This window comes from Hypanus sabinus, chromosome 19 (genome assembly GCF_030144855.1).
Source record: "Hypanus sabinus isolate sHypSab1 chromosome 19, sHypSab1.hap1, whole genome shotgun sequence".
In the NCBI taxonomy this organism is placed as follows: Eukaryota; Metazoa; Chordata; class Chondrichthyes; order Myliobatiformes; family Dasyatidae; genus Hypanus; species Hypanus sabinus.
Window position 1 is genome coordinate 12,899,917 of NC_082724.1, and position 25,011 is coordinate 12,924,927.

Consider the following 25,011-nt stretch of genomic DNA (forward strand, 5'->3'; position numbering starts at 1 on the left):
ACTGAGTTCTGTTGTGTTTGTTAATGCCATATCAGTTAAAGGACCCTTTAGCATAAAGGGTAGTTACTCTCATTACTTTTGAGTTCAGTTTTGTATCTGGACTAAGTTTGTATTGGAGTCTGAAGCATGGAAGTTCTTATGGAGTCAAAATTGAATATCCGTGAGCAGATGGCTGGCAAGTTGATACGATTTGGCCTCTTCCATCTCCTTAGCAAATTGTGCCTGAGGAAAATCTGTCAGCGATTGTCCAAGTCAGCTTTATCTTCCTTTGCAGGTACAGGTTATATCAGGGAAACCTTGCATATTGCTGCATGGATGGCTCTCATTGTTGTACCAGCAAATCTCCATAATGCAACTTCACCATGCTATCAGACTTCATAGCTTTTACTGAGCCTAGTCCATTTGACTGTCCATTAATATAAGGGATTCGGCCTGAAACCTTGACTTTTGTTCATTTCCTTAGATGCTGCCTGACTTGCTGAGTTCCTCCAGCATTTTGTGCGTGTCGCTTGAAGTGATCTGGCTTGATGTAAGTACCCATAATAACGAGGACCTCAGTAAGAAAGAAAACAGATCACTCACATCACAATTTTCTTAATAATTACCTTTGTCCCTTGGATTCTCCTCTACATAGCACAGAAAAATAGATAGATGGGTGTTTGCTTAATGGAAAACCTCCATTAATTCTTCAAGTATACACTGAATTAATATTCTCTAATCACATTAATTCTCTGTCCACTTCTGACCTCTCTTGTCCTTCACCTCCTACACTGTTTCTATGAAGATCAAAATAAGCAAAACAAATCATAACTCATTTTCTGACTCAGCCTCTGGACAATTGTTTTGTAATGATGTTTTGCAATATTTTCCTTAAGTGCTTTCAGATACTGCTCCTCCCATTTTCACCTCTTCCTTCTGTAATTTATTTTTTTATTGAAGTACATCAAACAAACATTTCCATAAGATGTATTTCAGACATTGTACATATATATCATATAATCATATATATCACAAAATCTCCACAAAATCTCTACTTTAATCTCTTCTTGCCTTTCACTCCATCACACACCTTTTATTCTTTTCCTTCCACCCCCCTCCATCCCTGTTTGTGCCATTCACCTCGATCAGGTTCCATTTCCACCGTGAGTGGAAGTGGTATGGATGACAGTGTCTGTGTTTGCGGTGATGTAGGTAATTATTAGGAGAATTCCAAGTTCTGTTTTAATGTTAAGGTATAAGAATTCAAAGAAGCAGGAATCATTGTTGGGATGGTTGTGGGTTTATCTGGAACCGTTGTATGCCAATGCTGCTGGTGTCATAGTACATACTTGACCGCGTCAGCCTCTGGGGTTTAGGTGCTCCAATTCTCTGGCATATGGATCGTTGGTGCAGACGCTTTAAAGGGTCTGGCCTGCTCCGCTAATTGGCAGCCATGTTTTGGCACCAAGATTTGGATAGTTAAAGAGCACCTGTACCCTGGTTCGGTGCTCAATCGTCAGCTCATCTTCGGTTCAGTCTGCGATTGCATTTAGGATTCCTGCCTCTTTTGGATTCTCGTCCAGTCTCGCCAGGTTCTTGTCTAGCACCTAATTCAGAAACCTGCTCTCGCCTCAGACTCAAAGTCGTTTCAGTCTTGGATACTCCAGCACATGGGGCCTCACCATCCTCAGCTAGGCCCCTCGTCACAACTGACTAGTCAGAATCAACATAAGGTTTATTGTTAAGCACAGTGAAAATCAAAAATAGTTACAGAAATAAATAAACAGTGTAAACGAGCAAAAACAAGCTAGCGTTCATAAACTGTTCAGGAATGTGATGGCAGAGGGGAAGAAGCTCTTTGTGAAATGTGGAATGTGGGTCTTTAAGCTCCTGTACCTCCTCCCTGATGGTCAGAATGAGAAGAAGGCATGTCCCAGGTGGTGAGGGTCTCTAAGGATCGATGCTGCCTTCTCCCCTAGATTTGTTACCATTCTAAGAAAATTTTATCTAATTAAGTGGTTGAGATCGATATTTTATCAATCTGTCATTCAATTGTCTTTTTACTCACAGTTAAAATAATATAGTTGGTGGCTTAGATGCTGCCTGATCTGCCAAGTTCCTTTAGCGTTACGTGTGTGTTACAGCATCTGCAGAATCTCTTCTATTGGTGACTTTCCAATGCAGTCCACAGGGTTTAAGAGTCACCGATGATATTTTAGACTGAACCCACACATAGACCAGATGATAGAGATGGCATGATTTCTGCCATGAACTTATAAGGATCATATTTCTGCTGCACAGTCACCAGCATTCAGCAAGACCATTCCAGTTAAAGAATTATCAATGACGACCAAAATTTATCAACTCCTTTGAGTTCATCAGATTATTGAAGATAACTGAATGGAACTAGTTATGACTTGTCTATGGAAAGCATAATGCCAGCGATAACCTAATGTGGAGGTGAGCACTTCTGCATTTGACAGTGAAAGTTAGCTACTTCTGAGACTCCTCAGGACAGTTCCAGCATGGTGGTTCCCATATTTCTGGTCTACAAAAAAAAAGAATGAATTTAATACAAAAGAAAAACAGCCTTCCGTTTGATTCCTCTGCAAAGTCATGGAAGAAATTATAGGCGGTATGGTAGCATAGTGGTCAGCACAATGCTTTACAGTACGGGCGACCCAGATTCAGTTCCCACTACTGCCCGAGATTGCATGGGTTTCCTCCAGGTGCTCCGGTTTCCTCCCACAGTCCAAAGACATAACACTTGGTAGGTTAATTGCTCATTGTGAATTGTCCTGTGATTAGGCTAGGATTAAATTGGGGGATCAGTGGGCAGTTTGGCTCAGAGGGGCCTACTCTGCACTGTATGTCAGTATATAAATAATTAAGTCTGTTACCAATAATGTTATTAAGTAGCACCTAACTCACCAATAATTTGACCACCAGTGCTCAGTTTTAGTTTAATTAGTAAGACACGGCTCCAGTCCTCATTATTGATTGGCTTACAACTGTGGTGAACTACATATACCTGTCTGGACACGCCCCCACGCTGACTGCTCCTGTAGCTCCTCCCACTGACCGTGGCTCCTCCCACAGACCCCGGTATAAAGGCGATTAAGGCCTGAACCCTGCCCTCAGTCTCCAGGATGTAGTATGGTGGTCAATTACTGCTTGTTCTTCCTTCCAGCCAATAAAAGCCAATATCTCGCCTCATGTCTCGGAGAGTTATTGATGGTGCATCAACAACGCAGATAGGAGGAAAATGAATAGCTTTGACAACAATGCAGCTAACCAGGAAGGGTGGGACAAAAAAGTGCTGGAATAACTGAAGCCCATGAAGGGAAAAGTCCTCAGCAGCTGGAATCACCTTGCGTAAAGGAAGAGTTGTGATTGTTGGAGGGTCTGCAGGATCTCTGTACGGGATTTGGAGATGACAGCATTGTAGGCTGAACAGTGTTCAGATGGTTCAGCCTTGATCTTCTGACCCTATACCATTGGAAGTAAGGTCGTTTGTCGTGTTCATTCTTGATGCTTCAAGCAATGAAATAGTCTGTGTGTACGTGCAGCAAGACCAGGATCAGGGTTTGGGCTGTCAATTGCCAAGTTATATTTCGGATACAAATGTCAGGCACTTGCCTCTCACCCACCGCTCTGTAGTATTCATCATCATCATCATTAAGTGCCCAGTCATATGACGCGGACGATCATGGTCTTCCTTTATACAGAGGTGTTTCCATTGCCTTCTTCTGGGCGGTGTCTGTACAAGATGGGTCACCCCAGCCATTATCAATACTCTTCAGAGATTGTCTGCCTGGCATCACTGGTCACATAACAAGGACTTGTGGCATATGCCAGCTGCTCATATGACCATCCAAAGCCTATTCCCGTGGCTTCATGTGACTCTGATCCGGCGGGGTGAGGGGAGGTTCTAAGCAGGTGCTATGCCTTGCCCAAGGGTGATCTGTAGGCTAGAGGAGGGAAAGAGCACCTTATACCTCCTTTCTTAGAGACGTATCTCCCCCCCCCACCCACCAGCTATAGTATTACCAGTGTCAAAGCCAACATCAGATCCAGCACTAAAGTTACAGTTGTAAGTGCACCAGCTCTAAGCACTATGATTGCAAAAGCATCCCAGATATAGGATAACCTGGAGTAATTTCATGATCCATTGAAACCGTTCCACCATCCATAAAGTATAAAATAAGGGGTATGAAGGAAAACTCTCCTCCTGCTAGATAACTGCAATATCAGCAAATCTGAAGAGATTGAATACCACATGATCAGCATTCCTACCCATAGTAAGTTGATCATGAACTTCTTTCCCTTTCTGTGAACTAAGGCCATCCACAAGGTACCCCTAAGCAACTTGCTAAGGCTGTTTCTGTAGAAAGATCCTTAACATTCATTTGAGACTACCCTAATATCCATTTAGGGACAAAAGTAGGTGGCAAATAGGGCTACCACCATCTCCAAGTTGGTGTCCAATTCTAAACTGGAAATATAGTACCATTCCTTCATCACAGAATAGGTGACTTGCAACTTTGTTTTCTGCTGAAGGGAATTTGTACTGGCCTTGTTAATGACACCCACATTGAATAACTTTCTCTTAAAATTAATTCAGTGATGCAAAATTTCTCTCTGGTTGAGAACATAAATAATTGAATCTGGAATAAAAAAATGTGAGATCTGGGATACACTTAAACTTCCCCCACCATAATGCTACTGTGATCTTTAATCTTTCAATGAGTCCAGTAGAAGTTGGGTTTAGAAACAAAAGTAAACTGAGTAACAGATGTACTTAATTGAAGAGGAAATTAAGCTTAATGATATATTTATTATTTCCCTGGGCTACATTAACAATAAATAAATCAATTTAAATAGCATGCAAATCTACCATGATTCTGCGGTACAAATTACACTGTGACTAAATCAGGAGCCATAAATGTATTGAATGCCTATGTATTGTTTAAGATTAAACTTAGGGCAGCACAGTTAGCACAATGCTTTACAGTTACCACTGCTGCCTATAAGGAGTTGGTACGTTCTCCCTTTGACTTTGTGGGTTTCCTCCCATAGTCCAAAGACGTACCAGTTGGTAGGTTAATTGGGCATTGAAAATTGTCCTGTGATTGGCCAGGATTAAATCGGGGGTTGCTGTGCGGTGTGGCATAATGGGCTGGAAGAGCCTATTCTGTGCTGAATCTCGATAAGTAAAACATAGTTTTATAGAAGTAGGAGAACTGTATTCACCAGGCAAAATAAGCAAGAGGTTTTTCAGAAGAAATGCATTGCCAACTAAATGATACTACTGTCAAGATCATGTTTCTTTATTTACCTTATATGTTGACAGGAAAGTTAAATGCCAGACTCAGAGTCTTTATTAAAACTATCTTCATAAAGCAGAGAATTTTACCCCTAGATACTAATAGGTATAATTCAACAGAATCATACTTCATTTTTGCTTTTAAGCTAAGTCTTGCAAGTGTAATTGAGATAACCATATTGCTAAAGCCAAAGGCAATGAAAAGCAGTCTTTGCAAATACTGCAGAAAATAAATCCAATTAATACAGTATATTAAATGTTTTTGGGAGATTAAGAACAGTGAAGGATGCTAATAATATATTGAATAATACCCATTCTTGGAATGAGTTCTTTGGAAGCCTCGGGCAACTCAAATTTTCAGATTTTTAAATCTAATTGAATTAATAGTATCACTAAATCTTTAAAGAAAGATTGTGAACTCATTGAAAGATTATTAATCAACTGCAGTACAAGTCACCACTTTTAGGATATTTGCAAATGAATACAACTGTTAATTAGAAAACCTCAGAAAATGTTCAGGAGTGTCAGTGCATTAAAGACATTGACTTGAAGCCATGACCTACCGCAACCAATGTGGGAAGGCTAGATGTAGGCAGCTTCTGATTTGATACAGAACATTTCCCACTGGCATCTAAATGGAAGGTAAGTGTTAATGCTAACAGAATTTTTATGCATTATATATATGATCTTGGTATTGCTGGACTGCAGTCAATATTCGCTGCATAGCTAAAATGTTGGGAGACTTCAGGCAGCCTTGAACTGTTTTACCAAATTGAAATCATAAGACTTTATACTTCAATTTACCAGGCAAATCTAAATATGTTTAAAATAATTGCAAATACTATTCTACAACTGGTGCTTGAATGGATGTAATGGTGTGGTAGGAATTAAGATATAGCAGCCTTTCTCAACCTTCTTGTCACAGAGGAACCCTTGAAATAATCTTCAGGTCTTATTATGGCACAAAAGAAAGCTATCAACCGACATGTCAGAATGGGAATGGGAACTCCTGCGTAAAAATTATTATATCTGCAGCTCATGGAACTGTAATAAAGATAGAATATAGGGCTTAGGAATATCTTAGAGTGATGGAAAAATACTTATTTTTTTCCTTTTTTATCTCTTTCTCATTCAAAGATTCAAAGTACATTTATTATCAAAATACGTACGTAATATACAACCCTGAGATTCATGTTCCTGCAGTCAGCCACACAACAAAGAAACACCAATGGAACCCATTTGAAGAAAATATCAAGCACCCAATGCGCAAAAAAAGAACAAATCGTGCAAAAAGTGGAAAAATGAGCAAAGTACACACAGAATGTTAAACATCAAACGACAGAGTCCTTGAAACAGTCTAGTAATATTCAGTTTAGTTCAGTTCAATTTTGTGTTGTGTCACTCTTTGCCTGTAGGCTGCAGAGCCAATCCACCAGATCAAAATCATGTAAAATAAAAGGTTCAAAAGTTTATTTTATTGTCAAAGAATGTATGTACAATACAAGTCTGCTATTCTCTTCTCCAGATAAACATGATAGCAATAAAAATGGAGTAACCAGAAACACATATATATCATGAACTGCAGAGCCCTCTGAAAACGAGGCAAATTCACCAGTTTAACACTAGTGCACTAATTTAATTTATTTCTGATTACAGATATTCAAGCATTAAATATGTATAAAAAAGTAAGATGTTTTCAATGGCTCCTTGATCTTAATTTATGTCCTCTTTGCTCTTTTTACGTCCACATATAGATTCAGTCATAACATATTTTGCTTTTGCTTTTTCTTTTTTTATGATAATCTATACAAGCTCATGTTCAAATGTACTGATCAAGGCACAAATACACAAGAACACAAGAAATTAGGAGGAGTTATAGGCCTCAAGCCTTCCCTTGATTTCAATTTGATTGTAGGTGATTTGTCCTAGGCCTCAATTTCCCCCTCCCATGCTAGATCTTCCTTCTTTTGATCTTATAAAAATATATTTACCTCTACTTCAAGGGCAGAGATTCATCATGCATTCAGTAAAGCTAGAAATAAATCAGTTTTCGGGTATAGAGAGAAGGAGGGAACTAAAGCTTAGGTCCATTACAGATTGGTAGGCAAGAAATTACTTAGAGTAAGGACAAGTATATTGCAGCTGATTTGCTAGACATATTGCAGCTCATAAGTCTCTCTACAGTGCAATGATTTCAGAAAATGTGCATTTATTGAGATTTATTTGTCTTATTCAGAATACCTTGGACTAATTATATTTCTTTTCACAATGCACCATTTTCAACCTGTGTTCTACTCTCTGCATTGTTCCATAACACCCTCATCATTTCTTGTGTCACTTAACCTCTCCTGTTGAGCATTTTATAAAATCTTTCTTTTTTATTTCTTATTCCTCCTCCTCCCCCTCTTACTCCTTTCTTTGTATCTCATGTTTATGTCTGCATTTTCCAGTTCTGCTAAAAGCTTATTGACCTGAAGCATTAACTCTGATTCTTTGTGTGATGTGCTCAATATTTTGAGGGTACTCTGCTTTGAGATTTTCAGCATCCTGTGTTTTTTCCACAAAAAAAAAATGTTCCTAATTGTCTAAAGAGTGCAGTTTATGGGCGTACCAGAACTAAGTGTTTATTTGTTCATTTACAAGACCTGGTCATCACTGGCAAGTCTAATATTTCTTGTCCATTTCTAATTGCCTTTAGGAAGGTTGGGGACCAGTGACAATGAGTGATTGAGGAAACATTTTCAAGCCAGGATCCAAGTTGCAACGTAACTTGCTGACTTCAAACCCACTGCCTTGACTAATAAAGGCAAACATGCCATATGCTTTCTTAACCACTCTGTCAACCAGCGTAGCCACTGGTTGATACTCTGCAGATGGTGGTATTCCATGTGCAGTTGTTCATTTTGATGATAAGTGTCATGGCCTGGCGAGGTGCTGTTGGAATAGCTTGAGTGAGTAATAACATTGTAGTTTGTAGATTGGACATGCGTGATAGCTGGTATATACTTCTGAAGAAGAGATTGAGTGTTTAGTTTGGTTGATGGAACAGCAATTAAGCATGCTGCCCTGTCCTAGTTTGGATGTTCTTGAAAATCGTTGATGCTACACTCATCCAAGCAAATGGAAGTTATTCTCTCTCACTTTTGGCATATGCCTTGAGATGGTAGTTAGTCCTTGTGGTATCAGGAACTCAGCCACTTGCTACAGGATTCCCTGTTTCTGATCTGTTAATGTAGCCACAGTTGAGTTGAATTTCTGGTACTGGTTACCCCGAGATCATTGGTGGTTCTGCTACATCACCATCAGGTATGGGAGTGGGGGTGGGGCTCTGCACAGGATCTAAAAAAACTGCAGAAAGTTGTGAACTCAGTCAGTTCCATTGTGGGTACCAGCCTCCCCAGCATCCAGGATATCTTCAAGAAGTGATGCCTCAACAAAGGTGGCATCCATCATTAAAGGCCCTTAGCCGTGAACATAGCCCAGCACATCACACAAACCAATCTTCCATCCTTGGACTCACTTTACACCACATGCTGTCGGAGCAGTGTTGCCAGGATAATCAAGGACAAGACCAACCCAGCTAACACACTTTTTGTCCCATTTCCCTCCGGGAGAAGTTCAGGAGCATGAAGACTCGTACGGCCAGATTTGGGAACAGCTTCTTTCCAACTGTGATAAGACTGCTGAACAGATCCTGACCCGGATCTGGGCCGTACCTTCCAAATATCCGGACCTGACTTTCACCACCTTACTTTCCCTTTTCTATTTTCTAATTATAATTTATAATTTAAATTTTTATTATATTTACTTTGATTTGTACTTCAGGGAGCGTGAAGCGCAGAAACAAATATCGCTGTGATGATTGTACGCTCTAGTATCAATTGTCTGGTGACAATAAAGTAAAGTATAAGTATAAAGTATAAATCAACCAGGACATGCCCTCTTCTCATTGTTACCATCAGGTCGGGGGTACAAGAGCCTGCAGAGACACACCCAATGATTCAGGAACAGCTTCTTCTCCTCGGCTATCAAATTTCTGAATGGACATGGAACCCATGAATACTATCTGGTTAAACTCTCTGTTTGACGTGTGCAAAGTTTGGTATATTGGTGATTTTAATGTTCTCACTTAACAGCCCATGTCCAAATGTTGTCTTGACCTTGCTGCATACTGGCATGGATTGCTTCATTTGCCAAGGAGATGTTCTAGCTGAAACAATGTTTAGAACATGTCATTGTAAGAATTCTTCTTTGCAATTAGGTATAACAGAAAGTAGCATTCAAAATAATGACCTAAATTTAATTACTCAGGAAACTAAAGTATTTGGCTGAAACCACTAAGTACTTTAAAGTTTTAGAATGTGTTATTTAATTTCAAAATGAATTTAGAGGGCTGACTTACTTGCTTTACTTTATTGTCACCAAACAATTGATACTAGAGAGTACAGTCGTCACAGTGATATTTGTTTCTGCGCCTCGCTTAAATACTGAGACTTGCCAATAATAAAGGACAGGTGGTTGTTCTCCTTATGACTACTTGACTCTCCTGTAAAACTGAAATGAGGCAGTTTACTACCACTCTCCTGCACAGTCCTCTGTTCAACCCACGAGACTCCTGTGACCTTTTACCCCAGCCTTCAATTTTACATATTTAGATCTTAATCTATCAATGCATCAGCATATTCTTTTCAGAGTATTACACAATGCCACCTTAATATTTTCTAGCATTGTATTTTGAAATGCTTTTTTTGTTTTTTTTAACCAAATTTGAGGTGAAATGCAAAATTGAAGTGCAAAATACTAATTTTGGGTAACAAGTATTTTCCCTTTATTGTGCAAATGTTGGCATCCTCAATTTTCAGATCAAAAAGGGAATATCTTACTTAGAATCCTCTCAGTTCATAGTTTGCAGAGGAATCTCGCTCCACTCTCTTATTACATGTCTCATCAACTTCTGTATCAAAGTTTCCATTTCGCACAGAACACCTTCAAGTAATCTCATAGGTAGGTGTTCATATTCTGTATCTATCTAAATGTAACCTTCTGCTGGGAGATTCAGCTCTATGAAGGTGTACTGGGAATATCCAAAACAAGCTGAAGTGACTTGTTTATCAAATTGATTAATTTTGGTTTTTTGCATTTTATATGTTGGACATGGACATTTTTCACTAGACGAGCATTTATTTCCTGTTGCTTGAACTAGGTGGTTCATGAGGGTATTTCTAAGACCTGTTAAGACTCAAGCAAATTACTAAGGTCTGGAAATACATATGGATTTGTCCAGCAAAACGATGGTTGATTACTTTCAGATGGATATTTAATCCTATCATTCCTCAGATCTTGATGAATCAGGAAGGCTCGCAGTTATTGCATGCAAAAATCAGTCAGCATAATTTAATATTTATGGTTACATTTATCTTGCTGGTGTTAAAATGCATAGGTATATATAGGTGAACCTACAGACTCACTTTCAAGGACTCTACAACTCACGTCCTCCATATTATTTATTTATTTATTTACACAATAAATCTTCATTTGCACATTGGCTGTTTATCAGTATTTATTTATGTATAGTTTTTCATAACTTCTATTTTATATCTTTAATTTTCCTATAAATGCCTGTGAAAAATGAATCTAAAGGTCACTTACAGTGACATACCCATACTTATGATAATAAATTTACTTTGACTTTAATGCTTCTCCTATTTCAACAAATGGTAATCTATATATAAAAAATGTGTAAAATCTAACAGGTATTTATAATACAATTCAAAAATCACTAAATAAATAATATAACTTTTCTACTAATTTTGGAAGCTGCATTGTCTACAGAAGGTAATACTCTTTTAATCTTCTGTTAAGTCCATATCCTTGACATGGTTAATGAAGGGTCTCAATATATTCTCAAATATCTGCTGTTTAGACTTTAATATATAGGTTATCCCTTCCAATGGGAGTCTTGATAACATCTGCCTTATCCATTGAGAAGTGCCTGGTCTGTGAGTACTTTTCCATAATTGTGCAATACATTTTTTAGCATGAAGTAAGCTGAGATCTATAAATAGGAGAAGCATTTTTTTGTGTTTTCTTTTGTGTGTGTTGTCTTGTTTGTTGTGTTAATACAGCAAATTCTGTATTTTCTGAATAATATAAGAAGGTATAGGAAGGTAAAAGCTGTATATCATGGTATTAAAATGCAAATAAACATATTGTGGCAAAAAAAAATCCCTCTGACTTAGTAGTAGACAATTGTTGCATGTTCACTATAATCCTGATAGGCTTTTAGAAGGCAAAAGCATTAGCCATCATCATTATCATTTTGTGCTGCATTATATGACATGATTGATCACGGTCGCACAACCATGATTGTTCTTGGCAAGTTTATCTACAGAAGTGATTTGCTATTGCCTTCTTCTGGGCTGCGCCTTCACAGAACGAGTGACCCCATACTCTTCAGTGATTTTCTGCCTAGTTTCAGTGGTTGCATAACTGAGCTTGCGATCTGCAACAGCAGCTCATGTGATCAGCCACAATTGGTCCCATGGCTTCACGTGACCCTGATTGGTGGGGAGGAGGGGTGTGGTGCTACACCTCTCCCAAGGGTGACCTACCGGCTAGCGGAGGGAAGGGGTGCCTTACACTTCCTTTGGTAGAAACATATCTCCACCCGCCCACCTGAAATTTGCCAGATAATTAATAATTTTAGTAAACTTGTTTTAATAAGTGATATTTCATTTATTTGTTACTTACAAATTAGGGAAGCAGAAAAATACAGTGGATGCAAAGCAAAACAAGTATCATTTAAAAAGATAAAACCAATATGCAACCAAAGTGCATGAGGACCTCATGTTTTCTTCTCAATAATTGTAATTTTTAAAATATTTAGTTTTATTTATTGCCTATCCCTAATTATCCTTGAGATGGTTGTGGTAAAAAGGATTCTCAAATCACATCAGTCAGTGTTGACCAAAGTACTCGCATAGTGTTGTTAGGGAGGGAATTCTTGGTTTTAGTCCCAGCAACTGTGAAAGAATGGCAAAATATTCCTAAGTCAGAATAGTGTGTGACTTCACTAAAATTACTACATGGAAGGAAGTTGATCAGTTTAATAGGAATAGACTAGTTCTATGTAAGAGCAGGCCAACTAATTCTATTCTGTCTCTCTTTCACCTTAGTCCAGCAATGTTTCTTTCCTTTCATATTTGGAAGGAAAAATACTCGTTTAGCTCTTTAAGAATGTAATAAATGAGACTTGCCATCATCCATCAATAGAATATTCATTTCATTTGACGAACAAACTCTTAGGCTTCCAGTTGAGTAGAAGTATCAATTTTACTGTTCTTTCGGTGACAGACTCTGCCATCTTCATCATAGAAGATGCCTGGGCATGCCTATTCTGGTGGTGTTTATACCCCTGTCATCCACCCTTCCAGATTGGTTAGCGCTCGTCCAAACAGGCTTCTGCTGTCCTACCTTGTTTACAATCAAGTTCCACTTCTTATTTAGAGTGAGTCCTTCAACTTTGTTAAAAAAAAAAAATCCTCCAGTTTTATTTCGATGACTTCCTTCACCAGACAGTCCCAAAAGCCATTAGTGTGGCACAGTAGTTCTCTGCCGTCGAAGTCAATCCTTTGGCCATAGTGAATGCAATGTTCTGCTGCTGCCAATTTCACAAAACTACGGTGAATTCCAGGAAGAAAAGCAGTGCGTGCGAACCTCATGGTGAGAAGGTTGCTAGTATTTGATTGCTTGTAAGATCGCTCTACCACCACAGAGGGGAGAGCCTGCCTCTGTGCCCAGAGAATGCTACCCAGATTTTCACTTTTGGATATGGATATGGATATGAATATGAACTTGGTCTATGGACAGTGGACTTCTCATCAGTCTTATAAGTTTTTATATCTGTGCTTTTCATTCAATCTTTCTTGCTTTTTTTGCAGGGGGAGGGGTATTTTGGGGGGGTTGATGTACCCATTCCGTTTTTGCATCCAAAAGTCTGGTATTTTATAATTGTAATAAAGGGCATGTTGTAGTTGCATTAGAAATTCAGGAAATGGGAGAAAGTTGACACAGTCTAGTGCAGGGATTCCCAACATGTGCTTCTCAGAATGGTATGGATTCTTGGCATAAAAAGTTTGGGAGCCCATGGTCTAGAGTGAAGGATCAGAGAAGAGGTAAGGTTAGGAATGGAGGGAAAGGGAAGAAAGATCTGGTAGGGACATTGGAATTCAAGAGTTGTTGAAGTTCAAACCAAGGGGTTGACTTTCCACAGATGCCACCTGACCTACTGAATGCTTCAGATTTAAAGCATTACAGCTTTTGGTTTTCTTCTATAAAATAGCCTTATGTTTGTGCTCCTGGATGTGGCTATTAATATAACTCAGGGTTCCTTAAGAATTTTTTGCAGCTCTCTCAAGCTGACCTGTTCTCTTCAATGATTTACACATTTTTACTTTCAGATCTTTGTGCTCCTGGATTCCTTTTTTCATAGTTGTGCCCTCAAATTTTTATTGCTGCTGTTTATTCTTCCAAAATGAGGGACTTTGCATTAAATTTCATCAATTACCAGCTTGTCTATATCCATTTCATGTATGGTGTTATCTTCCTCACAATTCACTACAATCCCACATGATATGCCTTGGACAAATTAGGAAATTGTGCCTTGCTCACTTATTTATTGAGAAAAACAGAAAAACAAAATGGCACCTGGGGAAAACCACTGTATACTTTCTTCCAGACCAAAAGTAAAACTGTTCTCGATTACAACCTGTCATTTAATCCATTTTCCACCTGTACTGCTCCTACCCTATTTATTCCATCCTGTTGATGAAGTTTTTATGTTTCTCTTCATCAAAAGCCTCATGTTCCGTATTGTGGGGATGAGGAAGAATTTCTTTAGCCAGAGAGTGGTGAGTCTGTGGAATTTGTTGAAATAGGCAGCTGTGGAGGCCAAGTTATTTGGCATATTTAAGGCAGAGGTTGATAAGTTCTTGTTTAATTAGGACATGAAAGGTTACCTGGAGAAGGCAGGAGAATGGGGCTAAGAACAAAAATGGATCAGCCATGATAAAACGGTGGAGCAGACTCGATGGGCCAAAATAGCCCAATTCTGCTCCTATATCTTAGGGTCCATATAAGGTCCATATACCCCCAACAGCTTTGTGTTACATCCTAAAACTTTTTCAATCAAGTTAAACAAACAGAATTTACATTTCACTTCCATTAATCAATTCGTACTCAACTTGTCCAAATGATTGCTAACTCTGACCCTGATTCTTTTTGGAATTTTCCTCAGGCTTTCAGTTACTTGCATGAGAACTTATTCATGGCAATGTTTCCATGCATCTGAATCCCTTGATACTATTAGGTGATAGAAATTGTGAGTTTTGAGTTACCATAAATACAAAAATTGATCAGAACTGGATTTGTCACATCAACCAACTCACCTACTGACTTCCGAGAGCCTTCACCCATCATCAATTAGATACCACATAGGAGTGATTACATTTTTCATTATCAACGTCATTCTGTGCCATGGGTGGTCATGGTCTGTGATGCTGCCTGACCGGCTGGGTCCTTCCAGCATTTTGTGTGCTTGCTTTGGATTTCCAGCGTCTTCAGACTTTATCCGTGACCATGATTTTTCTTGGCAAATTTTTCTACAAGAGTGTTTTGCCATTACTTTCTTCTGGGCACTCTCTTTATAAAACATTATCAATACTCTTCAGAGACTGTCTGCCTGGTGTCAGTGGCCACATAACTAGGACTTGTGATATGAACCAGCTGCTTATACAACCATCCATCACCACCTCACTTGACTCTGATTGCAGATGGATGGGGTGTTACGACTTGCCCAAGGGTGACCCCTAGGCTAGCAAAGGGAAAGAGTGCCTTACATCTCCTTTCGAAGTGGTGTATCTCCAATCTGCCACCTATCAATATTATTAGGGGTCCTTATTGAGACCCAAGGAGAAATTCTGCTTTAATGTAAGCAAATTTACTGCCATCTCATTTCTGGAAATAAGCTTGATTTCCATGTTTAGATCAATGGCATTATTAGGTCTAAAGCAGCATCGGTGAACGTTAATTCCATTTGCTGGCACTTGAACTTATCGTTCTGTTTCCAAATGTCTGGTGGAATGGGAATTGACTGGAGTGGATGAGGTAATTTAATATTTTGATAGGTGTGTACCAGTGTTGCAGGATGGCGGGGTGGAGATATGTCTCTAGCAAAGGAGGAGTAAGGCAGGACACCCTCGGACAAGGTGAAGCAACTGCTTAGCCCCCTGATCAGGGTAACGTGAAGCTATGGAAGCAGGTGATGGATAGTCGTATGAGCTGCTGGTCCATATCACAAGTCCTGCTTATGCAACCACTGATGCCAGGCAGACAATCTCTGAAGGAAATTGATAATATCTAGGGTCTCCTGCCTTGCAAAGACACTGCCCAGAAGAAAGCAATGGCAAACCACTTCCGTAGAAAAATTTGCCAAGAACAATCATGGTTCTGGAAAGACCGTGATTGTTCATATTATATGACATGGCTGATGCACCATCAATAACTCTCTGAGACGTGAGGCGAGATGTAAGCTTTTATTGGCTGGAAGAAAGAACAAGCAGCAATTGACCACCATACTACATCCTGGAGACTGAGGGCTGGGCTCAGGCGCCAATCGCCTTTATACCGGGGTCTGTGGGAGGAGCCACAGGAGCAGTCAGCAGTAGGGGCGTGTCCAGACAGGTATATGTAGTTCACCACAACGGCACATACAAATGAATGAACATACCGGTGCTAAATATGCAAAAGAATGTACTCATGAGCACTATGTCTGATTTTTGATCATGATTTCTTGGTGTTATAGCTGGCATGTGTTTTCATATTTTTAGACCTATTTTTTGATATTTTGTAGAGTCAATTTAATTTTTTTAAGATTGCTAGTGTCAACGTCAGAAAAAGGTTGTGATGAGCAATTTTGGTTAAAAAAAGATGCAAGTGTTTTATTTGTTATAATTTATTTATTAGTGGTTGTCTTTGCTATCGCCGAGCATAGGAAAGTCAGCAGAACTATCTCTTAGTAGTTGTTCAATGATCTTCCATGATACTTAACAGGATGTGGCAAATCTGCAGAGCTTTATCTGACCTGGTGGTTGTGGGATTGCTCATTTACCTTCACGGGATACAGCTTGTATTGTTCAAGTTCAAGTTTAATTGTCATTCAACCATGCATGAATACCCATGAAAGCAACCAAACGAAACCGCATTTCCCTGGGGCCAAGGTGCAAAATACACTATCAACAGTCACACACAGCACATCAATTAAAGTAAATTTATTATCAAGGTGCATATATGTAACCATATACAACCCGGAGATTCACTCTCTCGCAGGCTTACTAAATAAATTCGCAGAATAACAACCATAAGAAAATCAATAACAGATCGCACATATATAGCACATATAAGGTAGCAAGCTCAGGTAAGATGTCAGTGAAACACAGTCACACAAAAACATAGTCCAAGAACCTGAGTCCATGAATGCTACACCAACCTGCTATCGAACACAATACGGCTTGTCTTCTGCTGTGCGAACACTAGGGATAGCATCCTGCTCGGACGCTGTGCCACATTGCCTCCTGTAGAGCACTGACTCCAATGCCTCTCTCCCAGACGGCTGTAAACAGGCGACACCAAGGCCTGAGGCCTAATCCTCATTACGGCTATTATATTTCAGCCAAGTTTTCAGCTCTTTCTATGGAAGCCTGTTCTGTCTCCTGACATTTGGTTGACACCCTTAGTAAAGCCATCATGTATGGATGCATTTGTGACAGTGGTTGGTGAGGGAAAGTCCAGTCATGTTAGATTGTCCCATCATGTTAGCTTTAACAACAGATATATTTGTGCAGGACTTTAGTCAATTTAGTCAGTGATGGTGGTGGTGAAGGCCTTCAATGTGGAGCACCACTGACTGAGATGGTGAATTAGAGAACGAGGTTGGTGGTCACAGGCTTCACGATGACTTCATCCTCCTTGTTAGCCCCACATCAATTTCAGTTCAAAACCTTTACTATTCTTTGATCTTTACGGATCCACTTGAAGACAAGTGGCTAGATTTGAAAAGATAGAGCATGGGTGCTCCACAAAAATTGTAGAAATCTTCTGAGCCAGTTGCATTTTTCTAATCCAAATTATTGCTTTCAGACAAGGACACTTCAATACAGTGAGTTCCAATGGGGCAGAGATCAGGAGCAAAACATCATAGTGTCTCAATAAATAGTGAACACATACACAAACCTATGGATTAATTTTCTTTAATAATTTGCTGTTATTAAATTTTACTTAAACACTTATTGGAGAATATGAGAAGCTTCAATTGAGTTAAGATTAATTTATAAATTCAGCAGGGGGATCGTAGATGATTTAGGACACAATTAGAACAGTTTTCTTCTCATTTTGTGTGCATGATTTTGGTTAAAGGCAACAATGGGTTATTTAAGCTTCTGTTAATATTTTTGGACAAATTACAATTGTCAAGTAGCACCGTGGTCTGACCTCAATGATGATGTTTGATTGCTTGCAAAGATTCATTATAGGGTTGGCTACAATAATTTAACATTTGAACATTCTGACTTCACTTGCTCCATCACTGAACTGTTCCCATAATGTACGGACTCACTTTCAAAGACTCTTCACCTCATGTTCTCAATATTTATTGCTTATTTATTCATTATTATTATTTTCTTTCTTTTGGTATTTTCATAGTTGTCTTTTGCACACTGATTGTCTGCCCTGTTGGTGCAGTCTTTCATTGATTCTATTAAGGTTATTGGATTTATTGAGTATGCCCACAAGAAAATGAATCTCAGGGTTGTATATAGTGGCATATAGAGTAGGTACTTCGATAATAAATTTACTTTGAACTTTGAACTTTGAAGCCGCAGGATAAGGTAGGTAAAGCTATGTCGTAGATTTTGCCATGGTATTCTATGGCAGTTAGCATGTATGTTATGACCGCTTTCCCTACAGTGGTTTCTTTCTAATTTTGTAGTTATTTAGGAAATTATTTATTTAATTAATTAATTATCTCCAGCACGGAGTAGTCCCTTCCACCCCTTTGAGCCATACTACCCAGCAATCCCACAATTTAATCCTAGCCTAATCATGGGGCAATTGACAATGACCAATTAACCTACCAACTGGTACATCTTGGACTGTGGGAGGAAACCAAAGCACATGGAAGAAACCTGTGCAGTCACGGTCAGAGTGTACAAACTCCTTGCAGGCACCGGCAGTAATTGATCCAGGGTCACTGGTACTGTAAAGCGTTGTGCTAACCATGATGTCCATTTTTATTAGAAATAAATAGCTTCTAATTTTTTTTCATTATCAGGCAAATAATTTATAAATTATCTTTTTAAGAATAAACTAAGGAGAAGTGAGTTAGAAATTGTATGTAGTTACTTAGATTCCCCTTGAGGGGAACTCAGGCTGCTTTAGACTGTAGCTTAAGTGCTTTGGGGTGGAAGGGGAAAAAGTGATGCAGACTAATTAAACTTTTAATGAAAAAATATTTGGAGGTATTAATTTGGTCATCAGAGCCAGAGTCAGTGTAAATACATAGATCATTGTAATGTTTCCTTGGGAGAATGTTTCAGGGATCAGTAGCTAACAGAACGCAATACATTTAAATTCAAAGCAAAAGTAGTTTAATGCTGTCATCTCTCTTGTCTTCTAGAGAAAAATGCTGCCAGAGAATTGGGCTAGAGCAGTTTCCCAACCTGGGGTTCGTGGACACCTTGGTTAATGGTATGGGTCCATGGTATAAAAAAGGCTGGGAACCTCTGGGCTAGAGTCTTGTTCATCTGATTCCAAGGCACAATTTTTCCTTGTCAGATTTTTTCTTCTAATTTTTTTCACCAGTTTCCTCTTTTAGATGAGAAAATGGCAAGGGGTGAGACTAATGAGTTGATTTCTTTCTTTCTGCCCCTTCCTGTGGAATGCATTCAATATTCGGAATCATTGTAGCCAACAGACCCATCCAAACACTAGGGAGTTCTCCATGAAAGATACATAAAGATGTCAATTGAGATTGCTTATTAGCATGGGATTATGGTAATTTGTGATAATACCCAGCGTACTGAAATAATATGACCAATTTTAACTTGGCCTGCTTGTTAGAACTGAGGCAGAAACCAAGTTAAAATTGCTGTGCACCATTTACTGCCCAACTGAAGTTTTTCCTGGCTTTCTGATGGGAAGTCTAAGTGTCTGTCTGAGTCTGGTCAGAACTTCAGTTCTAAATAAAAATCACAGTTCGTGATTGTACACCAGATTTGGATGGGATTTTCAAGTTCAGGGCAGTAAGGAGAAAGCCTCAAATGTAAGTAAACATTCGTTTTTACACAATCAAGATGAGTTACTTCAGCCTCCAAAAGGACAACATGGGCATCACTCTCAAACTCTGTCAACCCCCTCCTCCACTTAGATTCATTTCACGCTATCTTCCTGCTTGTCTATCTTCCCACCATCTAGCCAGACTAGTTTTTGTGTTACCTAATGTTGATTAAGCTGAAATCCATTGGCAGTACTGATGGGAAGACAACAGTCAAGAATTAAGTCAAGTCCTGTGCTCCCAGGAGCAAGTGTACCCATTGCTCACTTAAAATATTCATCAGTGGTTTCCAAGCACACTGAATATTAGAAGTTGGGTTTCTATAACCAGACTAAACTTGTTTCTCTGAGCTTGTTTCCACATGCGAACAATTTTTTACAATATTAGGCCAATGAAAAAAATTTACTGCCTCGGTTGAGGAAATCTAAGATGAGAAAAACCATTGAATCATATAGTATAATATATAAACATGAGAAAATCTGGAGATGCTGGAAATTCAAAGCAATACACACAAAATTCTGGAGGAACTCAGCAGGTCAGTTAGCATGTACGGAAACAAATAGACCCCATGTTTCAGGCTGAGTCCCTTCTTCAGAACTAGAAAGGGCAACAGTACTGCACTTCAGGAGGTACTAATTGTTTTTTTTCTACCAATATGTAGAGAAATGGATGAAGTGTTCAAATTTTGATGTGTTTGATGGATTAATTTAATACATAGTGACAAAAGTGGTGAGATACCAATCCTCTCTTGGCCTCTTTGTTGCTATTTTGTATCTCACTTGTAGAAAGAAAGAAAATATTGCATTTTAACAGTATCTTTCATGAACTGTACATACTTTTAAATAGCTCTGTATTGTAGAAAATATTGCCAGCATTGCTGCAAAGTTCTACAAACATCGTTGATGAGGTAATTTGTTGTGGTAATGTTGGTAAAAGGCTAAGGGGACATTGGGGAAAACCACTTACCTCTCAATCAGAAATTGCCATGGGCTTTTTAATGTACAACATTTCTGGATGAGTTCAGTATTTCTTCTAAAAGGTGGCACCACAGACAGTGCGGGCCTGGGTGAGCCAACCTTGATTTTGGGCTGCAGGCTCTCACATGGAACTTAATTATAAAATTGGTAAATAATCAGTAAAAGAAAAATGGACAAAATGATAAAAAAAGCTTAGCTGAACAAACTTAATGTTCTTTATGAAAGAAATGATGGTTTTTCTTCTATTTACTTTCATCTAATAGGTTATAAAATTAATCTTTATACATTTTTAGGGTCTATACTACAGATGTCTTTGATAGGTCAAGAGTATATTTGACGATCCAATAGGATTTATAACAGCAACCTTTGAAAAAGCTAGGTATGGAAACAGTTCAGTTTACATTACAGAAACATCTATGATTAGTATGCTAATGTATATTTAAATATATTTAAATTAGAACATTGTGGCAGAGAAGTTAGTAAGGATTTGAACCTGATCTTGGGTACTATTTGTGTGGTATTTTGATTTTCTTCCCATGACCAGATGGCTTTCTGCTGTTTGACCATTTCTCCAAGGTTCTAAAGATGAGCATCGAGTTAGCTGGCAATTGCAGCATAATATAACCTTTAGCATAGGTGAGAGCCAAAAATTTAAAGAGCTTTGTTGAGAATAAATTGAAAGGCAAAAGGGAAATAAGAAGATTGGTGATGGGATTGCTCAGACAGGAGCTGGTGAACCTGATATCCTGACTGGATGTCTTCTGTTGCTTAGAAAGGAAAATCAAGTCCAAGTTCACGTTTATTGTCATCTGACTGCACATAGGGACAACCAAACAAAAAAACTTTCCTGTGGATCACGGTGTACTCACAAAACACATATCACACGCAGTATACAAGACAAATATTACCATAAATAAGTTCATAAAATATAATTCAAAATGCATGTAGTGCACAGCATAGGTAAACAGTAAACAGTAGAATAAACAGTAAACAGCTTGCTGTCCTAGTGATGAGCTCTCAGTGGTTTCAGGGTATTCATTAGTCTCACCAAGAAGCTATTATCCAGTCTGGCAGTCCTAGACCTGATGCTCCTGTACCTCCTTCCTGATGGTTGAAGAGGAGAATGAATAAAGAGAATGTGGGATGGGCGGTAGGGATCCTCAGCAATGCTTCAGGTCCTTTGTCTATAGTGCTCCCATTCAATGTCACAGATAGCGGGGAGGAAGACCCTGGTGATTCTCTCAGCGTTTTTTGCTGTCCTCTTGAGGGTCTTGCAGTTGGATACTTTACAGCTTCCTTACCACATAATGATGCAGCCAGGCAGGACACTTTTCCTGGTGCTCCTGCAGAAAGCTTTTAGAATAGGGATGGGGACCCTTGCGCACCTCAGCCTTCTCGGAAAGTGTAGTTGCTGCTGTGTCTTCGTGACCGGTGAGAAGGTGTTGTGGATCCAGGTTGAATCATCGGCTACGTGCACACCAAGGAACTTTGTGCTCTTCACTCTCTCCATGGCCAAGGCATTGGTAAGCCATGGAGAGTGGCCTACCTTGACCTTCCGGAAGTCCGCAGTCATCTCTTTTGTCTTGTTCATGTTGGTACTCAGGTTGTTATTCTCACACGATTTGACAGGCATCTCTACCTCCTCTCTGTGTGCTGACTCATCGTTGTTGCTGGCAAAGCCAGTCACTGTAGTATTGTCAGCAAACTTGATGATGCAGTTTGAACTGAATCTGGCAGTGCAGTCGTGAGTCAGCAGTGTGAGCAACAGTGGACTGAGCAGACAGTCTTGGGGGTGCACCAGTGCTCAGTGCGATGGAGCTTGAGATGTTGCTGCCAACTCAAACTGACTGGGATCTTTCCCATCAAGAAAGTGCTGCAAGATACTCCAGAAAGGCAGCATCTCAATTGGCAGAAACCGTTTGGGTGAATAAACTGAAAAATTACAAGCAAAATTTAATTAACAAAGAGTTGGTGGTTCAAACCAAGAGGGAGTTGTGAAATAAAGGCAAAAATGTTCTTCATGATCGGCAGGCCAGGCTGCACTTCCAGAAAGTTAGCGTTACAAATTTCTGATCTTTCTATACCAGTTCAAAATACATTTTCAGTACTGGAAGAAAGTGTAGCATTTCAGAGAAGGTTTACACGAGTAATAACTGGAATGGGCGTCGTGTCTTAAGAGGAAAATTTGGATGTTCTAAGGGCTGAGTGGTTTATGTCTGCTTCCAATTTATAGCTTTTTATATTGTTATCAATGTTGTTAAATTGTCTCTAATCTGACCTTTCTGACTGTTCATCAGAAGGTTAACAATTTAAATTATTACCTCTGTCCCTGTCTGCCTTGCTCTCTGTCTCTGACTGTCTGCCTCTCTGTCTGTCTCACTGTGTCTGTTTGTATCTCTGTCACTCTGTGTCTCTGTCCCTGTCTGTCTGTCTTTCACTGTCTCTTTGTGACTGCTTGTCTTTGTCTGTCTGTCTCTCTCTTTCTCTCTCTCTCTGTCTCTCCCTGTCTCTATGTTGTTATTTTTTGTAAGTTCAAAATATTAAACTGATTCAAAGGAAGACACAGGAGTCCAAAATGAGAGTCCAATACATAATTAACCCCATGTATACTTGAAGCGAGGTGCACACGTATCACATGGTAGTGTAATCATGTATGTAATTCATGTATTTATACATATAACATACAATGAATTATCCAAATGAACAAGAATGCTTAATCAAACCAAGATAACACAAATATTACTGAAATATTAAAATGACAACATTTATGTATTTTACTTGAATGTCATGTTTCCAGCATGTGTAATTTATTTCCTTTTGAAAAGGGGATGGGAATATGACGAGATTGAAAAGTAAATGTAGTGCAGGGGAAGTATTTCCAACAGTGCAAGAAAATGGGAACAGGAAATAAGCTCTGAAATTGCTGAAGTATTTGATCAGTCTAAAAGGTTAAGAAGTTTCAAATTGAAATCGGAACCTATACTGAACTCCATCGGAACCATGTAGGAAGCAGGGCACAATAGAATTGTGGTGGTGAATTTTAATGACAGGTCTCTTTTCTTTTGACACCATTTACCCCTCCCAATAAATGGTGTTGCCAGAGTAATCCATGTCAGCCATGCTGTGGGATTTCTGCTGAATGCTTTGGTGAAGTCCTGCACTTGTCCTCCCATCACCCGATGTGGTGATCACTGTATTAGGGGCTGTTTACTGCTTGGTCTTCAGAATCACAATCAGATTTCATTTCACTGCCATGTCATGAGATTTGTTGTTTTGCGGCAGCAGTACATTGCAATACATAATAATAAGAAACAATATATGTTACTGGGAGATATATATAAAAATTAAATTAAGTAAGCTGTGCAAGAAGATAGATGGCAGGGTGAAGATGTGTCCCTACCAAAGGAAGTGTAAGGTGCTTCTTCCCTCTGCTAGCCTGCAAGTCACCCTTGGGCAAGGTGTAGCACCTGCTTAGTCCCCATCCCCCCCCAATCAGGGTCACGTAAAGCCATGGGAGCAGGTGGTGGAAGGCTATATGAGCAACTGGTGCATATAGCAAGCCCTGCTTATGAGACCACTGATGCCAGGCAGACAATCTCTGAAGAGTATTGATAATGGCTTATAAAGACACTGCTCAGAACACAATGGCAAACCATTTCTAAAGAAAAATTTGTCAAGAATAATACAGCCCACATCAATACAACACAGTGCATAATGATAATGATGAGTGCAAATAGAGAACAATAAAAAGAGTGAGGTAGTGTTCCTGGGTTCACTGTCCATTCAGAAATCTGATGGCACTCTACATATGACCCAATCTGGGCTCTTTTTACTCCTTCCAACGTTTTTTTAAAAATACAAAATGCTCAATAAGTGCCCTTGACAGTGTCCATTTCATTTCTCACGCTGTTGCTTTCAACCATGTCCAGAATCACATTAGATTTCCCTGGACCCTTCTCATTTGCACTCACATGCAGATCACCCACTCTCTTCCTAGAATCTTCTGTATTGTGCCATGGTCAAAACTATCTGTCTGTCCCCTCGATCTTCAGCATTCTGAAGAAACCTGGTCTTCAAAGAAACTGATCGACTTTCTTGCTATTCTGACAGCTTGCTGTGTCAGGGCAGGCCATGCTACAAAGCATATTCACTCCCATGATCACAGTGCTTCCCAGTGAAACAGTTTTATATCTTTCACCTCGTTATGCAATATTTTGTGTTCAAAATGTAGCCTCTTCCATATTAGGTAGATCAAGAAAGATACTAGATTTGCAGAACACCCCATTCATTACCATGGACTGGGCTCAAGCTTCAAATGACCAATCACTTTAATCTCCAGCTTG

General features: G+C 39.2%; 1 protein-coding gene across 18 annotated transcripts in view; it reads left to right on the forward strand.

The window, feature by feature from the left end:
• Positions 1-25,011, forward strand: part of atp2b2 (ATPase plasma membrane Ca2+ transporting 2) — an 873,878-nt gene that overhangs the window by 319,067 nt on the left and 529,800 nt on the right. For 16 of the 18 annotated variants that reach the window (XM_059944034.1, XM_059944033.1, XM_059944030.1 and 13 more), the window contains one exon: positions 464-529. The gene's annotated coding sequence lies outside the window, so the exon portion shown is untranslated. Of the gene's footprint in view, positions 1-463; positions 530-3,169; positions 3,483-25,011 lie in introns of all 18 variants that reach the window. The other 2 variants (XM_059944032.1, XM_059944028.1) reach the window with 1 other exon arrangement.